Raw genomic sequence first — 23,219 nt, forward strand, 5'->3', positions numbered from 1 at the left:
CTAGCTAGTGGGGCTGAGCTAGTCCGCTGCCTTTTCCCCCTCGATCCGCTTTTCATCCGCGTTTGACTGAGGGACGGAGAAAGGTTGTATCCTACGGTTAAAAGAAGCTCTATCGTACGTCCGGCAGCCGATCGGTCCAAATTTGAGCCGGTGCGCCGGCGCCTAGCACTGGCCATTGACAAAATAGGTGTTAGCAATGGCTCTATGAGGGCATAATTACCATGTACTCAGTTACAAATACAATATACATACCAGGAGTTACAAGAAGATGAGTACCAGAAGCTGGGTTCTCACGAAGTTACAAATACAATACACATACCAGGGTTCACTACAAGTACCATCGAGTCTTCTTTGCCGTTACTCATTCATACTCCCTCCCTTCCAAATTACTTGTCGTGATTAGTACTGAGCGGAGCTCTTAAGCACCGGATTCGGGGAGTCCCCACAGCTATTACTAGATTATATACCGGAAAACATTTCCTTAATCCGATCCCCCGTCATGTAGACAATGTTAATTGCAAGGACAAAAACGGCAGGCCACAGTTGTTTGGGGCCGGCGTTGCTGTTCCACGTGCCGGCGATAAAGCTAATTCCCATGCTCAGAAAACAGACTCCTACAATGCATGTGAATGGAATAGTCATGATCTTCTCGATATTCCAGTTCTTGGCGAGCGACGCAATGATCGTAAGGACGTGAAGAAGGCGCATGTGTTGCAGTACTGAAACAGGAAGTACCTTCTGCTAAATTTATCTCGCATAATCGGGGTACCAGCCACGTACCCGTTGTCATCCGCCCAGAAGCCACCGGGTGGAGTGAGCCCTGCGGCGAAGGTGACAGTAGCAACTAGTGATGTCAGGACAAACAAGCAGGCACGGAAATCCTCCTCCTCCTTTTTGACAGGGTCGCTGCCCTCGCGTTTGGCGGGCATCAAACTCTGAAGGCCGTCTACGGCCACTGCTGCCAGCCGGCCGTCACTGGTGGGCATGAACAGCACCGGCATGCCATTGGCTCCTTTTATTACCTTCAACAACTCATCAATCGAGGTTTGCGGAGCATGCTCAATAGGGATCTCTCGATGTCCAGGGTGCGCCGAATCTCTACCTACACCGGCTCGTCCGAACATTGACATTTCTTCTGACATATTCTCTGCAACAAACATCAGCTCAATCAACTAGCGGTTCCTTGTTTTCTTGTGTAGAATACATGGCTTTAGTGATAATTTTGATTAGTTCAATTAGAAGTGTCAGATTTAGATCAAAATTTCTATGGCAAGATGTTCTCAGATTCATCCCTCGGATACTTTGAGACATCCTCAAAGATCTGGAGGCGATAGTTCATTTTACTCCCTCCGTTTCTTTTTAATCCGCATATAAGATTTGGTCAAAGTTAAACTTTATAAAGTTTAACTAACTTTATAGAAAAAATATTAACATCTACAATACTAAAGTTATATGTTATGAAAATTAATTTCATGATGCATCTAATATTATTGATTTCATAGTGTGGATGTTGATATATTTTCCTACAAAGCTAGTCAAATTTTATAAAGTTTGACTTTGACCAATTTTTTTATGAAAACTAAGAAGAAACGAAGGGAGTACTTTTTACATTGAATAGAGCAAAAAACCTAAAGTTACAGGGTGGTTATTTCAAAAGCCCACCCTAAGGGGGGCTGTTTGATTAGGTGAAGGGGTTTGGTAAGCGGACGTAAAAAAAAATCCGTTGATCTAGCATTTTCGTTGCACCAATAACAACCTTTAGGGACAAGTTAACACAAAACTACAAGTCCAAGGGTCTTTAACTAATACCCACAACGGCACAATCCTAAAGGTGACGAATAACAAAAAAGAAACGTAAGTACAATGATTAATAAGTTGATGCAAAATCTGACATTGTGGGCATCAGTTTTTTTCAGCCGGGGTCTGCTAGTTCTCGCAACCAGACGGTGACGAGGGAGCCCGCAGCGGATGTTAAGGCGGTTAAGCACAAGTTGTAAAGAAAAAGGCTGTATAGTGCAATATATATGGACAAGAATGCACAGCACCCGGAGGTGGATTTGGAGCACTCGGCGACGCAGACCTACGAAATCTCGGCCGACGGCCTGCTCTACCAGGATCCGAGCCACTTTGGTGGAAATCATTACAGGCTGTGAATACGCCACCGCCTGCGTACAACGAAACAGTAGCTACATGTCCTTGGTCATTTATTCTATCTACGTGGGGACGTTCAGTTTGTCCGGCGAGAATTAAATGAATCCATCATCACATACCTGTGGAGTCTTCTTCTAGCCCGCAAGCACTCCATTGCCAGATCTGGAGAACAGGCTTCCTCTCCTCTGGTACTACTGATTATATTCCAAACAAAAATTGCAGAGAAGAAGAGGATTTGAGTTGGGTAATACTCGTGTGCGTCCGATTATTAGACAAAATCTAAAGCAGTTGTACTTTTTTTGGCGGAAGGAGATGACCCATTCTGCAGATCGGCTTTTCCTTCCTGTAAACTGCATCGATTGCATGTAAAGTGTTTTGATTTTTAACAGATGGAGACCCTGGGTCGAAATCAAGGACTCCAAATCTTATTATTTCATTTAAACATTGTTGAATATGTAAGAACTCTGGCTAGATCAGGCTGTTCCAATAGTTCGAGTTGTCCACGCTATGGCTGCCCCGATTTGTGGCTGCTTGGATTGGACTTTGTGCTTGGATGTGCACCGTGGTGGTGTTTATAATGCGAGATGGGAAGCGTGTGGGTCCGGAGTTTGTGTAAGCGTGTAGTGAAGGATGTACAGTGTCCTTTAAGAGAGATGAGGCAGGCTGTTTTGCAGGGAGGGACTTGACCTTGTTGACTTGCGTGCATGGGTGTACAGGAAGGGCATGTGCAGAGATATTCAGAGGAGTTACTGAGCATTAGTTGCCCCGTACAAATGAACAGTAAGGACGGTTCAAGTCTTGATTTGACGAGATGCTTGTCAACGGAAAACATAATGGACAATTGACGTACTAAAAATTAATTAAAACACGCATCTGATTACGAATATATCAAGGCGTTACAAATTGTGAAAAACGATTGGAACATCTAATTAGAGGGGGAAATAATATAAAAACAAAGATTGCCTCTGAAGCACAACTGGTTACAGACACGACCGCTGAACATAATTCTTCATTATTATGCGGGTGGAACTTGAAGCACAGACATGCGTCTTGAAGTTACTGGCGGCTTCAGGCCACCTTGCACCATACGAACAGCAGGGCGATCAGATTGATTGAGAGAAGAGCGATGATGATGCGGTGGAATTTCCTGTCTTCGCGGGAAGCGGTGATGAACAACTTTGGCCACTTGGCACGTATGATGTTTATGTAGTTTTCCTCCCATTTCCAGAAGGTGCACTTGCGCGACTACAAAAATGAGGAGAGAACACGAAGAACAAATTTTGCAGAAGAACAGGATAGTACTAAAAAATTATGAAGATATTAGGACATACCCACCCGTGCTCGCACTTGTAAAAGTGTTTGCCTGGATTGTTTGTAGTGCGGGAGACCCACCACTGAACCGAACCATTCCATTGTTGTAGAAAAGGCAAACCATGAGGGGAAGTGGTGGCTGCTCCTCCAGAGGAACAAGGGGCACGCTGGAGTTTGACATGGAAGCGCTTGAGCTTGACATGGCAATGAGAACCATCTACCAGCGAGGAACAAGGTGAGAGAGCAAGCTTGAAGATAAGAAAGGATCGTGATGGTATAATATGCAGCTGTTCAGAGGAGGAAGATGACCGTTGTAGTGAGCATTGTGCCGTTGGGTGGAAGAGTGTAGCGTGTGCATTAACTACATTTGGGTGGTTGGAAGTTGGCAGGTGAGACTAGCTTCAGGAGGACATCCATTTGTTTGGACCGAGACAGAAAACGCGTGCACTGTTTATATGATATACCAAGCAGTGAAAGTGGATTACTAGAAGTGAAAAGGTGTGAATACGAAGCAGGTAATATAGTGAGTGGGAATCCCAATGCTAGTGGATGGGAAGGATTACAGTGGGTGTAGTTGCCGAGAGCTCCAATGCAATTTCACACAGCACCCTATGTACCGAGACCACTTATAAATAAAATTAATAGTACTTTCTCTGACCTATAATAAGTGTTGCAGTTTTGAACTGAAATAGAGTTTAACTTAGTTTAAAACTACGACACTTAGTGTGGATTAGCTATTGGAAGCGAGACTAATGGTGGAGTAGCTTCTGCGGATGATGGTCATAGTTTGGTTCACCAACAAGTCTGGCAGCGTGACGGACACAGGCCAAAAAATCTAAAACAAAGACATTATTAAAGAGAGAAGATAAGCACCTTGAACGCGTCCGGAGAGCCGAACGAGGCAGCCCTGCGTAATGTTTCTGGCTAGTTTTGCTCTGTTGCTGGGGTGTGGTGAGAGTGAGCTGGCTCGTGGCTCTCGGGAGGGTTTAAGAACGCATTCACAGCGCCCCAAGGTCCACACACTTCCATCTCATCTCAAATTCTCACGCCTTATCTTCTTACAAGCTTGACCCAGCCACGTACAGCCGCAGCGAAGACCTCAAATCCGTCAACTATTCCATTACCGCCACTTCCCACCACTGTCGTCGCTGTTTGATCTGGACAGGGTTGTTCTCTTCTCCAGCCAAATGAATTCAGCCAGCTTGAAAAGGTATCCAATTCAGTCTTGTCTCGATTCCTCTTTTGTATATATTCTACGTTTATTTATGAAAATACCGTAGAATGACGTTCCATGCGTCAAAAAAATAGTCTGCTGAAATTCGGTATTATTGTTGCTTTTCATAGTATTTCTAGTGTACTCTTGCATTGATGGACGGTGAAATCAACACTTGTATCCCTTCTATTTTTGAACAAAATAGGAGGTTCCCTCCGATTTCATTAATGAAACCAAACCAGAACAACCATCATCCCCTTCCATGCCAAAAGAGGGGGTTCCCTCCGATTTCATCAACACTTGTATCCCTTTTTAGAACTGAGGCTTCGTCCGGCCTTAAACTGAGGCCCTTGAGGTTTACAACTAGAGTTCAAAGCAAAAAACTAGGAAGTTCATTACAAGTCAGGCGTGATAAAACAAAGTGGTGCATTGCTTGGAAAGCAGTAAACACATAATCACAACATATGGGGGTCATTGTCGGACCACCATCGCAACAAGCCCAACCTAAGGATGGGTGACTCCTCTACTGGTATTGTCCCATCTCGAGGTAGCGTCTGTCACTTGATTCGCTCGCTCAGCATTTTTTCCGCTTAGTCCACTATTGTTTTATAAAAAAGATGGTTGTCACTTTATTTTGAAAAGGTTTTTAAAATAGAAAAATTTCATGGATTTTCAAAAAAACCAGGAATTTTCATATATTTCAAATTTTAAAACTCATATTTTTAACAAGTTCATTAATTACAAATATATTAAGAATTTATAAATAGACTTTGTAAATTTTAAAATGTTCAATAAACTTAAAATATTCATGAATTTTAAGAATATTCATGAATTTTAAAAATATTCAGGGACTTGAATTTTTGTTGACAATTTTTAATAAATTTCATGAATTAAAATTTAAAAAATTAAAAATAAAGAAGAGAAGGAAAACCCCAAAAGAATAACTAGGAAAAAAGTAGGAACCCTCAACCAGTGATGATGAGAGATGAGGTGGTGCTGGCTACGAGACTAGGAAGGATGGCTAGGGTGAGGAAGAGTACGACTCGGGGCTGTATTTGCAAGAATCTTGCATTTAATCTAAAAGATCATCTAATTATATACTCCTTGATACTCTTAGGAGTATTAAAAGAATTAATGGTCATGCTCCTACATGCTCTGTATATTTTAAATAGATCTGTTCTGTAAATAAAAGCTCATTTAATAAATACTTCCTCCGTCTTATAATATAAGAGCATTTTAAGACTAAAGATTCTTTTATATTATAGGACGGAGGGAGTAGTAGGTGGAGACGTGCATAGCCTAGAAAGAACAGTACTAGTGCTCACATTTATGAATGAGGTTTTAAAGAAAATACTCGTTCCTTGATACAAGGTGTCTAGATTTTTGAGAAAAAGTCTGAAATATAAGGTGTATTATGTTGCATCACTCGTTTGGGTAATTTTTTAATGGATTTGATTACATTTCCTTATATAGGGCAAGCTCCTCTATTTTCTCATGTCAATTAGTCAGGTGTAATCTCGCCCAAAACTTGTGAAATTTCCCCTTCATATATGTTCTTTGATTTCCATGCCAAAAATTATACACCCTATATGTAGGAACGAAGGGAGTATTGTATTTAAGCATACAGATTGTACCTATCAAAAAGACTTGGATTGTAAATCTAAGAATACAGATTATACATACCCATAAAAAAGAGTTGGATTATAAATCAACATGCAGCGTTACACAACCAACCTGTCCATTAATAATGATACATGGATGATGATGAGCAACAAGACACGATCACCGAGTATGTGCAAGCACGAGATAATGCATTTGTTGGCCTCAGAATGGGGTCTCGTCTCGACCCGCGATGTCTGTTCCTGGTTTTACTGTTTTGTACTGGGTCATGGCCTGCTAGATACATCGCATAGCGACACGAGGAGATCCGTCAGGAGGCCAAACGGCACGGCACGGCACAGCAATGCCCAGGGCAACATCGAAGTGCGCACTGAACATGACAGGCATGAACACCAATGACACCGGGTGCTGGGTGGGCATGAACCTAATAATGTGACTTGAACAATGTTGTAATTTCAAGTTATCTATGTACTCCCTCCGTCCGAAAAATCTTGTCCCTTAAATGAGGTGCTAGATACATTCATTTGAGGGACAAGTTTTTTCGAACGAAGGACGTAGCGGCCCTATGTTTATAGAAAACATGAATCAGATGTTCACCTTCAAATCGCACAGCAATAAGTAAAAAGCTTAGATGACGCCCTTAATCTATCTCTTTTAGTTGATTGTTTATTTGTGTGGCTAATCATGCTAGAAGTTGCACCACACACGCTTCCGTGATCTTTGACACATTGATATGCGACCAACGTTGCAGAGGTCGTAACAGCATCCCCAAGTATGACTGACACTAGTGGATGGGGCGCGCCCGTGGCGCTCCTCCTGAACAGTGCATGTGCGGTGCCAGGTTGGAAGCGCCCATTCTGCTGTCTTTTTCTTTATTTGTTGCACAGATGCATGTATAACTGACAACCTTGTTAATCAATGACAACAACCAAATTGTTAGAGCTAAAAGTAGATTAAATTTGGTTTAGTAGCAATCAACTGTATAGCTGGTTCAAAAGGAAGGGGACGCCAGTTTTGATCATAGCATACACTTTGTAGATACTGTCCAAAACCGGCGTAAGAAGCACACTACATTGACGTATGTACGACTCTAACGGCCTTAAGAATCACACTACATTGAGTATATATAGGTGGCAATGACGGTCAGCAACGATTTATCTACAGGGCGGTGAATGATGAATTCTCAAAATAAAGGACATTGGAGTTGACCCGACGACGCACTCCACGACGAGCTTGTTGAGGAAGAGGTCGTCGGTAAGGCGGTGCTCCTTGAGGCCTTGAAAGTGTAGCGAACAGCGGAGCAACAGTGAGCAGGCCTCCATCTCATCGCCCTGGCGAGATCGGGCGGCAAGTTCTCAAGCTTCCTCCTGGCCTGCAAAAATATGTTCCTCGCCAAGAAAGAGTTCATAACCTTGTCCTATTATCAATTCAAACGATAGCTAACCTAAAAATAATAAGAACGATGCATTCCAAATAGCAAGAAGCATGCGCAATAGAACCAGCCCAAGTGTGGCAACAATGTGATGGCAATAATAGGAAATGGAGTGGAGTGTTGTCTCTCCTCCTCCCATCATATTCTCTCAACGCGTCACATAGCACGCCTGAATACACATCAATTTTTGGAACATAGGAAACCTGCAATGCAAAGAACAGAAGTTGTTCGCTTCTTCAGCTACCTACGAATCAAACTTTGTTCCTAGGATGCACAACCTATACAAACCACTAATTTTGTATGCTACAAACTACTGTACCTTGAAGCACAATCAACATGCATGAGCTACCTCCTAGTAACTCATAGATGGATTATTACTATGTGACAACAATATCTTTCTTACATTCACACTCGATCCAAACTAAAAAAATTGAAACAAAGTGCAGTGAGAAACTAATCTAGCTAATAGACAATTTGAGTGTTATATAAGATCTGCTGAAGAGTGGGGACTTGTCTGATGCATTTTATTCACCAAAATACAATAGATGTATTCACCGAAAGACTGTTGTGTTTAAGATTTATAAATCCATAACAACAACAACAACAACTGAAGTGGGTCTTTGAAATTTATACTATAGCACCTTCCAATAAAATGAAAGTTCATCCTATTGCATCCAGGAAAACTATATGAAACTTCTTGCTTATTGGAAGTCCTATAAGCTGCTTCCTGATAAATACTCCCTCTTTAAATTAATATAAGACCTTTTATAGATCTCTAAAGTAGAGATCTATAAAAGGTCTTATATTAGTACAACAGTGAACATCCACATTTCCATCATATTCAGCAATAATAGGCATGTATAGGCAACAGTTCCAGAGTTCAAAATACAAGCATATTTCCACTCATATTCACACTTTTGGCAATGGATCTTTGAATTAACCACAAGAGAACGAAACTGAACGATGAGTGATTCAGAGAAGCAGTTTTCTGTGAACTCCTACTTCTGAATTGTGGACACTACAAGCTGTACAACGAACAGACTGAATGAGATGCATGTATACCAGAAAGGAGGGCGAGGTGGAGATTGAGGCGGGCTATGGAGAAGCCCTAGTTTCCAACGTGGCCGTCGGCGGACTTGAAGTAGCAGGTGGCGGCAAGGGAGTGCGGCTGCATATACCAAAGGCTCTACATCTGCAAAGTACCCAACAAAGGTACAAGTCATTAAATCAATGAACTAGCGCCCCTAAAATAACTAACAATTGAATTGCAAATAGATAATTACCAAATACCACTTCCAGTTGAGTTTAGCTTATATATCCAAGACATAGAAGTAGCATGCTATAACAAAAAATTCTGGAAAACGAAAAGACGCCTGTAAAAATGAGAGGATATGTTATTCAATACCTTGTATGGTGTATGTGTGACTTAAATGTGTGTTGACAACCATCAAAAGAAGGAAGGTTATGCCAAGCAAGCTATGACAGTGACACCTAGAACAGATAAGAAGCAGATCACCATTGTGAAAGAAAGACCACTAAGATATAGCAGCATCATGATGTTGCTTCTCTCCATAGGCTCTGGACCTGATACCTGCAGCATAAAAATACTCAGAAAATGATGGCATAAGAAGGTTACCCAACAATAGAAAAGCGGACTAATTATAGTCGATTGTATCTACTTGGTTAGTTTAATGCTGATCCTTGGTAAAATTGATGTACTAAATAATTAAGAACATAGGCATCTGATTTTTGTACAATTTAATTATTCTGTTGTATGCAACTTGGGCTCGCTTGCTAAGACCAAGAAACTTCCAATAAATTTATTTGTACTAATTGACTCCATGATACTAACTGTATGCTATTGTAGTTGATATCTATGTTATACATACATGTTCAGTAGACACGTATCGTGAGTAGATAAAGTTTGGTTTGTATTTCTTTACTTTAAGCAGAAAATATGGCCTTGTGTACATGTATTTCCATTCTCATACAACGGGATATATTAGAAGGAATAATCATGTGTATGCTCCAATATCTTATGCACAGTGAACTGGAGCACCTCTTCTAATTTTAGTTGTAAGTACACAAGTCGTTTTCGAGCAGGACATAGTTTCTTTAGTTTGCCTCTCTTTTTTTAGGACTAAAAACTATGGTTTTGTTTACTTTCATATAACCTACACTCATAGACATAATGCTAACTGAATACACCATACCTGATCCAGAAATCTCTTCTGAAGTTGTTGGGAAAGCAAGAGAGAGCCTAGATGCAAAGCCAAGCTAATCCATGTCAAAGCGCAGTAAATAATGCATAAGCGAAACAGTATTCAAAGACAATCCAGTGAACTTACATCCTTAGCTCGGTTGGATCTTGCTTTGGTATACTGTTGCTCTAACAGGAGCAATGCTAACTTCCAATCATCAAGAGGAGCAAAACTGGATAAAAATATAATTCACGCAATAGTAAAGCAATACAGAGTCAGAGAAAAAAAATTGAATGCACGGTTGAACATCCTACCCTCTAACAGTAATAAAATCCCCAATTGGAACCTTTCCCTTTCGAAGCTAAACGACATTCAAGGCGATGCTTCCAGTAGCAACAATGTCATGGGCAGTAGATACTAATTAAGGATCAAATATCAAACATTAAGGAGAGTATAATTCTAAAAGAAAATTGGCACAGAACATCATCGAAGCTTTGTAGGATTTGGCATGAAAGCAACACAAAATTGAGATAACACGAAGTGGTTTTAACCAAGGTAGACACTTTAGAGAAATAACATCAAGAAAGCCAAGCTATGGTTATTCCAATGGAGAACACAAAAAGCACCAAACAAAATATTAGCATAGCACATGGGCTCAAAAATCAAGCAACATCTTCCAAGAACATTTATGCCTCTACATCGATGATGGTTAAACACCAATAAAACAAAGCCTTTCTGCAAGGTAAGTGGTATAAGCATTAGAGTCAAGTTCATCAACAAATCTATAAGCCCAAGCCTAGTACAAATTCTAGAAAAGCGTAACAACAGCCTGGTTGTCAGAAATTAACTATAGTTAAAACCCACTAAATATGGTTGGATATAAATTAGGAAAACTTGTTTGCTTATAATAAATTAAAAAACATGGTTAAGAAGTTCACTTATCTTTAATATCTGTAATCTCTACCACATCCAGGCTTCTATGTCTGAATATACGATATTTTTTCAGAGAGTTTATGTTCTGTTCCCTAATTTTCTGGTCCTCCACCCATTGTGAATCTCGAGACTCGTGCTAAAGCTATGAAACCGATAGGGGCTTAACAGGGGACAAACGGGCAATGTCTTCAATTCTCTTGGCAGCATGAACATTTTTCGAATACAACGTCTGTTCTGGGTGTTTGCATCGTGGCTCCACCAATGGACACCCTACGGTTTACACCACCAATTGAGTGTCTAGCTAGGTGTCTTCTTTATACTTTTGAGTCTTGGATGGATTTTTTCTTGAACTGTAGAGAGCTTCCTGTTCTGCTTTGAGTTAATCCTGGAGCTTCTTCTGATCCTGCAGTTATGCACATTTGAGGAATTCAAACTTTTGATTGAAATGCAAAAAAGATGTCGTAAGGAATTTAGATAGTAAAATGCAACTGCAGAGTACCCTTTGTGTTTTCTTTCTTGTTCTTTGTCCTGTCAAACAACCATGTATTCATCCAGCCTTGAGAGAAGGAGTACCTGCAAAATAGTTCATGAAAAAACCTCAAGGAAGAAAGAAACACAAACACCATTTAGAAATGAAGTATCAGTAAATAGACGTACGCCATCATATCATGTGAACTCTTCCTCTTTCATTTTCGAAGCTATGATTTTCGTGGTCAAAACATCTACCATTCCTGCCCAAGGTGAAGAAAATATAAATCACATGAAGTGGTAACAAAAAATAAGCAGTACATCATCTCAAACTAAGGAGTACCCAGAATCTTGTCAACCAAAATCCGATCTTTCTCGGCCCTCTTGAACATAAGATGTGCCCCACTCCCAGCATTGTAATGATTGTCATCCTAAATATTCCTGGTAAAGGGAACAATCAATAGTCACAAAAAAGGAGCAACAATTATCCGAAAAACAAACATGTGAAGCTCAACTGAATATAAAATTGGCCAGCATTCATACTTTGTTGTAATCTTCCAGCCAACAACGAGCTAAATCATGTAAACCTAACTCCCCTAATCAATACCTTGAGGAAATCACAACAACACCCTTTGATGCGTCACTCAGTTAGAACCTTCAGGGGACATGAAAATTCAAGCCAACAATGTATCCACCACTTGACGCACCAAAACTGCAGCTATGACTACTGGTAATGAGCATCTCGCCACGCGAGCTACAGTTTTTTCCCCAAGTACGGCCTACAGAGAGATGCGGGTCATGCCTTCTTCTGCGCCCGGTCATGACGCCACGCCCGCAAATTCTACCATGGCAGTTTGTTTAGCTCAATTACTAAAATGATATACATAATAGTTTGAGAAAGTTCAGCGTGATATAAAATTGAATTAGGGGCATCTCAAATGACAAGTTATCTTTGTCTCATGTCCCATTGACATCTTAAAAGGAATCACCAAAGTAGTTACATCATTCTTTTGGTTCTATTGCAGGTTCTTGACAAATTTCAATTCTTCATAGTTGTCCAGGAGAAAGAAAGGGATCGGGCTCACTTGGTAGGGAAAGATGGCCTGCACGCCCGCCATGGTGCTCCTCTGTCACACCCGCAGCCTGCACAAACCAATCGCACGGATCAGCTTGAGAAATCCAGAAGAAGAAGAAGAAGAAGAGGGGAGGGGAGGAGGATGGAGGGCATAAGGTTGGAAAAAGCGGTAGGCGTAAGCGAGGCGGTTGGCCTTCGCCTAGTGCCTAGGCAGTGCCTAAGCGCCCTAGGCGTGGCCTAGGCGGTAATATAATTTTTACTCGTAGTATCTTTGTGATTATTATATGGGTGTTGATATTAGTTTAGGGCATATAAATAAGTTGATTACCATCTACTGCCATTGGAATATAACCCGTTTTGCATATTAGTGCGGTATGTGGCATGATTTCTTACTTTGGTAGATAATTCCTTGCTTGCCCTGCCTAGACATCCATTTATGCCCTAGGCGAGGCGTTTGGCCACTGCCTATCGCCTAGGCGTGCCTAAGCGCCTCCTAGGCACTGCCTTTTCCAACAGAGGGCATAAGTACCTTTGACGTCTACGTGCTGCAACCCGTCACCGGCGTCGAGGGCCACCACATCAGCAAGCACCGAGAGAAGCCCGCCGCCGTCGTCTCCCCATCCCCATCCATCCATGGGTGGGTGTGGGGCTAGGGTTTTGCCCCCATCCATCCATGGGTCGGGTCAGACCTCCATGGCCAACCACGAGGACCAGGTGGATGAGGGCGTGGTGGTGCCGCTGCGGATTTGGGCACCCCCTCACCTTGTCGCGCGATACGGGGCTTTCCCTCCCTTGGAATAGAGTAGGGATAGAGATAGAAGGTGAAGGGTTGGAGCGGCGGCGCTAGGGGAGGAGGAGGCCGCCGGCGGGGGGGTTGGGGTTGGGGCGGCGGCGGCGGTCGGATTGGGGATGACGAGAAGCAGTTCTCGTTTCTGGGGGAGAGGAGGGGAGAGAAGGATGCGTGTGGTGTGACCCCCGATCTCCTTTTCCCTCTTGCCCAATCGCTAGTTCGCTACCGTGTTTTACTTTTGTCGTACATGTGATGACGTGGCTATCACGGGGAGGCATCCTTGATGCACACGTTAATGTTTTGGATATGAGGAATCAACTCATTACAACTTCATGTGACAAAATACTGAGTTACTAATGAGTATCAAAAGCTAGGTTCTCACGCAGTTACAAATACAAAACCAGGGTTCACCACAATTAGCATTGACCGCATGAGTCCATAAGTAAGTTTGCACGCAGGCTAGCTATTACGGATTTTTCTTCTTGTTTCTTCTGCAAGTCTTGTCTTTGCCATTGCTTATTCGTAACTGTAAGTGGACCTCTTAAAGCGACGGATTAGGGGATCCCCGAATCTTTTGGATTATACTACTCCAAATCGGTTCAAACGTAATGTAGGCAATGTTAAGTGCAAGTACAGCAACAACAGTCTTCAATTGTGAGGCTAGCCATAGTGGGGGTAACATAACCGGTAACATGCACTTGGGACTAGCAAACATGCTTATATGGCACACAATTAAATAAGAGAGAGAGGGTTATAGTAACATAGGTAGATACCATATCATGTTAAATGCTATGCTACTTTGTGTCATGCATGGCAATAAATATGGTAATCTATGATACTACTTTATGATACTATGCACTATGAAGGTAGTATCATATACTAGTATCATATGCATGATACTAGTATATGTTACTCTCCACGAGGAGCCACCGACTTTGATCCAGGTGCCGCTGACATAGGCAGATCCTAGGCTTAGGAAACAAAGTACTACAAGGAGTGTGAAAGGAATAGTCATGATCTTCTCCCTATTCCTGTTCTTGGCGAGGGACGCGATGATCATTAAGGACGTGAAGAAGGCGAATGCGTTGCTCATGTAAAAGGCGGCATACCTTGTGGGAGATTTGGTGTCCATGACCGGGTCACCAGCGAAGTATTTCTTGTCCTTGTCGTCCGTGGACCAGAAACCACTGGGTGGGGTGAGCCCCGCTGTGAAGGTCACGGTGGCAGCCAGTGATGTCAGGAACAACAACCAGGAACAAAAATTCTGCTCCTTGTTTTCATTAGACACGTTGCCCTCGCGATTGGCAGGCACCAGATTCTGAAGGCCGTCTACGGCCACTGCTGCCAGCCGGCTGTCACTGGAGGGGACGAACATCACCGGCATGCCGTTGGATCCTTTTATTACTTTCAGCAGTTCATCAATCAATATGTGTGCACTATGAGGCTAGTCATAGTGAGAGTAACTTAGCTAGTAACATAGCACTCTAAGAAAATTTCGCTTATGTGGCAAGTAGTTAATGGGAAGTGGTAACATAATATGTTACTGTAACATAGCGGTTCCAAGACAAAATGAGTCTACAAGCTAATAAATGAAGTCATCTATGATACTACTAGTATATTACTTTGCACTATGAAGATAGTAACTTAAACCCTGTTTGGTTCACAAGTCCTAGGACTTTTTCTAATCCCAACTTATGAATCCCAAGTCCCTAAAAAGTCCATATCTGTTTGTTTCTGGGACTTATAAGTCTCTATAAGACCATATTACAACTATAAGTCCCTATAAGTCCCTCCTTGAGAGTCTTAATTCATAAGTCCCAAATGCCCACTTTAAGTCCCTATAAGTCCCTCCTGTTTGGTTTAGATGGGACTCATAGAGACTTTTTTAAGTCCCTAAGCCAATAAGTCCATGGAAACAAACACCCTCTTAGACTAGTGTCATATGCATGACACTAGTATAAATTACTCCCAATTATGACCAGCCTGAGTTTCAACAGTGATCTCTTGCTGCTGAGACTGCGACAAATCTCCAGGTGGTAGACCTTCTCTTGACGATATTACCACTATGTCTGCTTCTTTTGGCAGCGATGAAACTTGAGGCAGTAGGTCATCCCCTGATGGTACTAGTAGAATGCCCGTGCGTTGCCACGGGCATTTTAAAAATCATTCCGGTTCATCATGATCATGTTTTACTGGAAAAAAATGTGATTTACGGATTTATGATATTCCTCATTGCAATTAATTTCACTAAATTTCTCGATCTATCAAACTATGAGTAAGTGCAAAAGTAAATGAATCTGAGTTGAGTGGAATAAGGAAGGATCAAATGAATGAGCAAACAAATTATGCACATGCCGTTCAGTTCTTCTCCATCAGAAAATGGATCCCAATACGTTGTTACTGCAACATTGCATTGCTCCACGAAATTCATTAGCCTCGCTGGCGCTAAGGAACCCCATTTGGCCATTTATTCCGCCGTCGGCCTCAACATCGCCTCTCACATTTCTCAGCTAGCTCTGCCACGATGCCATGTCCTTCATGTTTCACTTCATCCTACATTACTCCCATAAGTACTCTGTCCGTATTCCTAAATATAAGTCTTTTCAAATATTCCAATAAGGGACTACATACGGAACAAAATGAGTGCATCTATGCTCTAAAATATGTCTATATACATCTGTATGTAGTTTGTATTGAAATCTCTAAAAAGGACTTATATTTAGAAACAGAGGGGGTACTATTGTTCAAGCACGCATACCAGCCGTTAGATCAAGCACATCCAAACGGTTGCGATCCACCCTTTTTCACCCTCTGCTCCCATCGCGAGACGTCTCCCACACAGCGTCAACAACGCTCCTCTCATGCACGCGTCCAGTGTGGGTCATGGCCCCTCATGAGCCACCCTCACCAGCCACGACCTCGTCGTAGGTCGCACCTTGCCACCCTCATCGCTGCCGCAACTCTTCCCTCTTCCTCCCTTCCGGTTACGTCATGTCGGCCATTTCAGATATGAAAAATGCCAATGAAGTTGTTGCAGCACGCACATGAGAAAACGCTCCCTCCCCTCACCACCATAGAATTGACGATGTAGCTCTGTTCCATTGTCGCAACATCGTCGGTAGTGGTGGCAGCTCCTTCACCCGCGGTCGTGGCGTGGATGCAGCAAAATCCTTTGCCAGTTCGAGCATCCAGAAATGTCTACACTGGCAATTTCATCGGCGAAGGTTCCAACATTCCACAACCTGGCTCAAGTAGTAGCCGGTTCTAGCAAAATTGTTTGTTGGTTCCAGCATCCGCTTCACCATTCACAATATTGCCTAGTTGTGGTCACCATCAGGCCTCTCGTGTTCACGGGTCGTAGCAACCACCAAACACGGTTCCAGCATAATAATTTCACCGATGAAGTTACATGATAATTTCTAAATCGTCACTTGATTTTGGAGCGATCTTCTTCTTTCTTTCTTTCTTCCTTGCTCACGTGAACCCTCCTCAAACCCACCCAAACCACATGTGCTGCCCCGCCCTAGCCGACAACTCTGTCTTGTCGATGCCACACCAGAGCACATCCATCTACCCCCCCCCCCCCCCCCCGCCAACACTCAGACACACACACACACACACACACACACACACACACACACACACACACACACACACACACACACACTTCTTCTCCGACGCCAACAACCCACCCGACACCCAAAACAATCAGGCCTCCACCTCGTCTCCACTTGTGACGTTGTGGTCAGCCACTTCATCACCTGCTCCAGCTCGTTCTTGATGATCCCTCATCAGGATGTGTCGGGGCCAACCGTGGCCTTCCCATCTCAAGCTCGGTACTCTACCCCTCATCTATTTATCTCTAGAAATTGACTTGCGCTACAATTGATTTCAAGCAACTAACGAATAGCAAACGTGCTTGCATTCTCCTTGTCCATTTGCATCTTGCAAGAAAGACAGTACTTTTCCTCATGTCTTTCTTTCTCTCTACATGACCAAACTGCACCACATATACAACACATGCAGATATGCTACACCTCGGTTACTATGCTAGACATGCATATTGTTTGCTAATTTTTTCCTGGTACTTTCTTATTTCTTTTGTAAAAATATATCTGAAGCACCATTAGAACACAGTATAAAATCCAATTTATTAAATATGATAAAATCCACTAAATAATGCCAGTAAAGTATATACAAATTTGCACTTCCATTACTTTGAACGAAAAATATACATACATCCGCGTCCACTACTCCTTTCAAACAATGATAAAACATGATCACTTGTCCGTCTTTCAGCGGACAATCTTTGACTCCTCTAGTGACCTGGGAGCTGCGGAGATCACTCCTCAACTGACTTAGCTGTTTGTTTATCTAAACAATAAAAGGCTTAGCTTTTCGTTAATTTCAGTCTTGCAGAGTTGCAGCCCCTCAAGTATTTGGTCTCTGTATTTTCTTGTTTTTTGTCAGTGCCTTGTTTCCTAATTATCCGATGTATTTTCTTGTAGAGTCAGGCTTATTCTACACTAATTCTAGAACATCCTCGAGTTACCTAGCCTCCGTGGTAGCTCCTCCTCCCTTTTGCCGCTCCATGTGCTAGCCTTGAAAATGCCCAATTATATTGTGTCCTTGCATTGTTATGTATGTAGTTCTGATCAATCACACAAATACCTAAAAGTAAAGAATAAAACTAAAGTGAAATTGCTAGGAAAATGTCAAGAAATCACATACTGCTAGTTAGGGCATCAGAATATCACATTATACTATCCTCTACAATGGTTACATGTAAAGAAAATTTGGAGGCATATACAACTAAAAAGTAAATCATTGTATCATGGAAATGACATACAAATATGGACCATGGAATAAAATACTATTGGAAGGCATGTCTCAAGGATTGTTTAGAAACTTGATCACTGTATCATGAAAATGATATTGCAAGAGCTGACCTTTCCCTTGGGCACATTCCCATGCTTTGACTAAAATAGAGCATTTGCAGTTCCTGCTTGGACGCTCACGTTCTTTCCGTTTACTCACTTCAGATGCTATCCCCTGATCAAATCAACAGCTAAGCTGATTAGCCAGCCAACCAGCTCTACTTTTGCAGTTTGCATTGAACACTCCAAAGGGAAAATTAGAGGGCACCCATGGCTTCAAGGATGAGGTAGTAACAGCAAGGTCGATGAGTAGCAAGAGCGCACCAGACACGGCCGCCCCAGCCCCTCCTCCCCGACGGCACCGCGGAGATTGAGCCGTTGCCGCACAGGGAGAGCCAAAGGAGCCGGTCAGGGAGACAGTACTGGCACACGTCGTTGTACACACAAGGAGTTAGTACGGTCACACTTCATCCTCCATTAACTCTGACATGGGCATGTAAGCGCCTGCTACAGAAAACGGGCGTGTAAAAATCCGCACGAGAATGCAAAGAAAATGGACAGTAAGGGGTTTGTTAAAAATGGTGCATCTAGTTGGTTAACAAACTGCAGCTCAAAGAAAAATAAATCAATTACTTGGTAAAAATGTCCCAATAATTCCTGGCCAGAAGCTATGTTGCAACAAAGATTAATTTTAAATTACCAATCACCTCCAAGCATGTTCTTACGTCCAGCCAAAGCTATGGCACCTTCATCAGGAAATAATATATTTCAAACATGAGTACATGACTCACGTAGCTAGTTCCATATACATACCCTGGGTGTATACACTACTGCAATTTCAGGCGACAGTGTGATGCTATCCGTTAGTGAAGCTCCATGAATGCTCCATTTATTTATTCAATCAAGGCATTTATATCTTCCCCCGTTCTCCCATCATCTATTTCTCACCTGCAAAGACATCAGACAATCAATAATGTAGAAGAGCCATCGTTATTTTTAACTACTTAAGGGCAGCCAGCCATAGGAACATAGCAGGTACTGAACCAAATAATAACAAAGAGATACAAAGGATTTTGAATTTTTAAACCACAGTTAGTCTATGAAGAGCATCTATATAGCAAACAAATATGAACTTTCACAACAATAAGGAATGACAAGTAATTACTTTGCTCCCTTAATAGTTGATACTGGTATGCACCCATATGATCTTTCTGAAATTAGTACCTTCAATGGACCAATATTAGTATTATCAGTGGGCCAATATCTACTCCAACATGAAAAACAAATCGTGGTGTAAAAAGAGATATACAGCTGGTCCAACTTATTCAAGAGATTAACAAAGAAAGAAAATCTCCGCAATTAGAGTATATAGCTTGCGTCTGAAGATATGGACATGCTTAGATATTTGTTAAATAAGTAAGCAATATCAAACTTGAGGTATGTATGACTGAAGAAGAAGCAAAACATCTGCATTAAGAATTCAAAGCCAACGAAGGAAATGCAGAGGATCAGACATCTACAATAAGTAGACTGGGGGCCCATATATACCAATGAGTTCTTATGTTCTTCATGGAGCTGAAATCACTCACAAACTCAGTTAAGGAGGGAGATAGAAATGCTAATTACTCTGCCATATGGAAATAGCAATACATGAGAGAGCAGTCACTGGAAAATCTGGGATCCTGATTTATATGCACGAACACTGATGGCCTGACTTACAAGCATGAACAAATAAGGTTAACCTCTGGAGGCTAGGTGATTTATATGCACGTTTGGCTGCCGGTGAGCTACAACTGGTGCGTGCAGTATGCACTGCTTGCCGGTGGCAGCGACGGAGAAGGGGCCATTCGGATTAGATCAGAGGGCTAGGGTTTGTACGGGGAGGAAGCAAAGTTCTTAATTTCCTGATTGGCCAAACAAGCATGTGCTTCAGGAACAATTCAATTTTCATTGATTGATAAGCTTCTAATCTTGATAAGAAAATGAGCTGATGTCTACATCAAAAGAAGGGAATAAGAGCAATACTGTGGATATAGCCATCATTTTTGTACAGGTAAGAAAGGTATCATCTTTCCGGATAAACTCTTCTTATTTAATTACTCATTTAAACATCTCCTAATGTTCCTGGTCATGTAAGCAAATATTAAACCTCATCTCCTTCGAGGGACAAAAAAATCAATGTTCATTTTCACATTGACTGAGTAAATTTATTGTTCCTGAAAACAATTGAATGCATAATGTAGTTTATGAAAAGATTCCAAATTGTGCTGATCCAATTTTCAGTTTCAAGGAATGGCATATGTATAGCATATAGCCTACGACCTGTGATCATGACATATTTACTTGCCTGACAATGTTAAATAAATTAAAAATTCTGAAGTGCAATGGCACCTTACTCCACACAAAGCGTTTAAGATAACTTCATTTACATAGTAATACAATTTTTTTTTGAAGAGGACCATGTCTTCTGAAGGGGAGACATACCTTCTTGACAGCCTTCACATTTTTCCTACATGGCCAGCTACAAAGAATCTCAGGCGCCATATACAGAGTAAGAATTAGCAAAGCTTGCAAGAATAATACTTCTGAATGAAATCTTGGATTCACCACAATTTTCAGCGAGTCAATTGAAGTCTTAAAAATGCTTTTAATTATTCAGGAAAAAATCCTAAACAAAACTTAGGAACAAAGAAGCTAATCTCCAATGTGAATCATTAAAATTGATCTGTCCAGGGACTTGGTCGTTGGAGCATTTGCCCATTCGGCAAGTATATAAATACATCAAGAAATACATGAAGTCGATGCAAGTTTTCTTGAGCTAATCAAGAGGAGGTGCATTCTCTTTGCATTTGGGAGGCCTTTTAGTTGGTTCAACCATGATAGTAACTAAACACATGAGGCCTTAACTCAAGACGCAAGTAGGTCATCTAACCTAGAAGTGTCACCCATTGTTGGCCAGGGCAACAATCCTAGAGAATTATTACTTATACGGTGTCCAGGGACAGTAATGCAGTACCATGCATTGTAGATATTTGATTCATGGATACAGTCAACTTACGCATATGGCTTCATCGTCGGATTCAAGGGTGCAGGTCCTGGATGGTCGTTGCAAGCTGCGGAGAAAGAAAAACTCAAATTGGCGTCCGTGAGAAATGAGCGCTAGCATAGTAAGGGGCAGTTTCATTCATTCATCCATCCATTGAGTGTGGTTCAGTTTTCAGCTAAGAGAGCCAACCAATTTTATTTATGACAACAACTGTAAAAGGACTAAGAATGATAGTTAGATGGGGCAGCGAGGAGAGGAGGAAGGCTAATGGATTCTCACCAGCGCCGCCATAGACGCTAAACAGAATAATAACTCCCAAGCTTATCATTAGGTCAACCTCGCCGTCATCATCGGGACCACACCACTACCTCAGCGCAACCTGGTCCTTTGATTGAAATTACAACTTTCTTCACCATTGGTTTCATTCATCAAGAGGATTTCCCTACAATTGGAAGAAAACATGCCATTATGCAAACTTCTTAGCACAAAAGTACGTGAAGCTTAGCAAATACTACCTCAAAACATAATCCTCGTAGTAATTCTTTCTGGTCATAACGAAATTACTTGTGAATATAATTAGATTATCATACATTCGATATAAGAAAACACTTTCAGCTTCACATGGGTCAAGTATCTTACTGCTACCTATCATTGTATGATGCTTTAGTTCCAAAAACTCACATGAATCAACTCGATGGCTTTCTTTGAAATAAGAAGAATGTCGCTCCTTATTTTTGCCATTGTTTTCGCTGCTATACTTGCTATTCTCGTTGATGTACAACAAGAACACACATAGTGCAAAGCCCTTTCGTATTGACATGAAAAGGCCGATAGTTCTATGGTGGCATATATACAATAGCTTTACTCGTACAACCGTACATGCCCTAAATACAGTAGAATGCTTTCAGACTTAAGCACGTGAAGAAAAAACAAACTTACGATGGTGGTGGAGGTCGTTGCTTGATGCAGTGGCCACACACGCGCTGCTTGAGGGCTCATGGCGCACAGTGACTTGGACCCCAAAGGCCACGGCCTTGGATCTGTCAGGAGGAGGTCACGAATTGCTGCTGAGGACATACTGACGGGGGAGAGGCAAGGCCGCTCGTGCTGCCCACAACGCGACCACGCCCTGCCCCGGGGTTCCGCGACGGCAGCGGCAGTGGCGGTGTCGGCCCACAACCACTCGCTGACCTGTGGTTCAGCGATGGCGGCGGCGATGGAGGCCTCTGAGGTTGGATGCCGGAGGCTGGGAAGCCTGGTTCCGCGTTGGTGGCGGTGGCGACGGCGTCATCCCACAACCACGACCTAGGAAAAAGATCGGGGGAGGATAGGATCGAGAGATGGGTCGGATCCGCGATGCCCCAGCAGGTCCACCCCATCAACGACGCGACCGCCCCTCTCCCATCCTCGGTGCCCGCAACACGAGTTGGTGGCTAGGGTTAGCCGCAGGGGCGCGCGCGGGGGGGACGGCAAGGAGGTGCGGGGATCAATGGGGGAGACAGGGGTGGAGCCGCGCTGGTGGCGGCCGACGCGAGGGGCGGATGGCGTCGGCTGGAATCAGAGGCGGGGGCGGGGCAGGGCGGCGGCGGCAGGTCCTGGCAGGAAGGTGGGAGAAGGGATCGGCTGCGTCTTTTTTCGGCGACGACTCGTGCGGGCAATTGCATCGAGGGCACGAGGGTGCGAACGCCTGGCTAATTTTCTTAAAACCAACGGAGGGGAGTTGGTGGACGGTACGAAAAAAATCTACCAAGGTTAACCTACGAAAAAAACCCGAACGAAAGTGATGGGACGAAAATTGACCGGCGGAGACTACCAACTGCTCCATTAAAAATAGAGATTGCCACTATGTGAGCTTCTTCCGACATATTTCCTGTAGGCCCCATAAAACAATAAGGGCATGTACAATGGTTGATAAGATAGTCTTATCTTAAGTTTTGCATGTAATTTAGAGATAACAAAAAAGAGAGTCTACAATGGGTCATCTCTTAGTCTTATCTTCAATAACTAGCAATTCCTAAAAACGTGGTGAGACATATTATGCTAAGAGATCATCTCTTGTCTTCTCTTAAATAAGAGAAGACAAACCTTTTTTTATGAGTTCT

The 23,219-nt window shown here is 42.5% G+C and overlaps 4 long non-coding RNA genes across 8 annotated transcripts; all 4 read right to left on the minus strand.

Annotated features, from left to right (window-relative positions):
- Positions 1–205: 205 nt before the first annotated feature.
- LOC123129022 (uncharacterized) lies at positions 206–4,434 on the minus strand. The gene is made up of 2 exons (XR_006463572.1): positions 4,336–4,434; positions 206–1,147 (listed from the first exon to the last, which is right to left on the minus strand). It is a non-coding gene; the product is annotated as an uncharacterized lncRNA (long non-coding RNA).
- A 4,345-nt stretch (positions 4,435–8,779) lies between these two features.
- On the minus strand, positions 8,780–10,294 carry LOC123131358 (uncharacterized). The gene is made up of 4 exons (XR_006464156.1): positions 10,076–10,294; positions 9,941–9,987; positions 9,133–9,318; positions 8,780–8,919 (listed from the first exon to the last, which is right to left on the minus strand). It is a non-coding gene; the product is annotated as an uncharacterized lncRNA (long non-coding RNA).
- A 1,164-nt stretch (positions 10,295–11,458) lies between these two features.
- LOC123131359 (uncharacterized) lies at positions 11,459–12,474 on the minus strand. The gene is made up of 3 exons (XR_006464157.1): positions 12,415–12,474; positions 11,673–11,770; positions 11,459–11,592 (listed from the first exon to the last, which is right to left on the minus strand). It is a non-coding gene; the product is annotated as an uncharacterized lncRNA (long non-coding RNA).
- A 4,853-nt stretch (positions 12,475–17,327) lies between these two features.
- LOC123129023 (uncharacterized) lies at positions 17,328–22,791 on the minus strand. 5 transcript variants are annotated; one of them, XR_006463576.1, is made up of 9 exons: positions 22,057–22,791; positions 21,397–21,559; positions 21,130–21,184; positions 20,556–20,580; positions 19,586–19,646; positions 19,237–19,295; positions 18,885–19,019; positions 18,144–18,575; positions 17,328–17,865 (listed from the first exon to the last, which is right to left on the minus strand). It is a non-coding gene; the product is annotated as an uncharacterized lncRNA (long non-coding RNA). The 5 variants fall into 5 exon arrangements; XR_006463574.1 differs by lacking the exons at positions 20,556–20,580; positions 21,130–21,184; positions 21,397–21,559; positions 22,057–22,791 and having other exon boundaries at positions 19,237–20,001; XR_006463577.1 differs by lacking the exons at positions 20,556–20,580; positions 21,130–21,184; positions 21,397–21,559; positions 22,057–22,791 and having other exon boundaries at positions 18,144–18,246; positions 18,396–18,575; positions 18,885–20,001.
- Between the last annotated feature and the right edge of the window lie 428 nt (positions 22,792–23,219).

The sequence above is a fragment of the Triticum aestivum genome, chromosome 6A (assembly GCF_018294505.1).
Source record: "Triticum aestivum cultivar Chinese Spring chromosome 6A, IWGSC CS RefSeq v2.1, whole genome shotgun sequence".
Taxonomy (NCBI): domain Eukaryota; kingdom Viridiplantae; phylum Streptophyta; class Magnoliopsida; order Poales; family Poaceae; genus Triticum; species Triticum aestivum.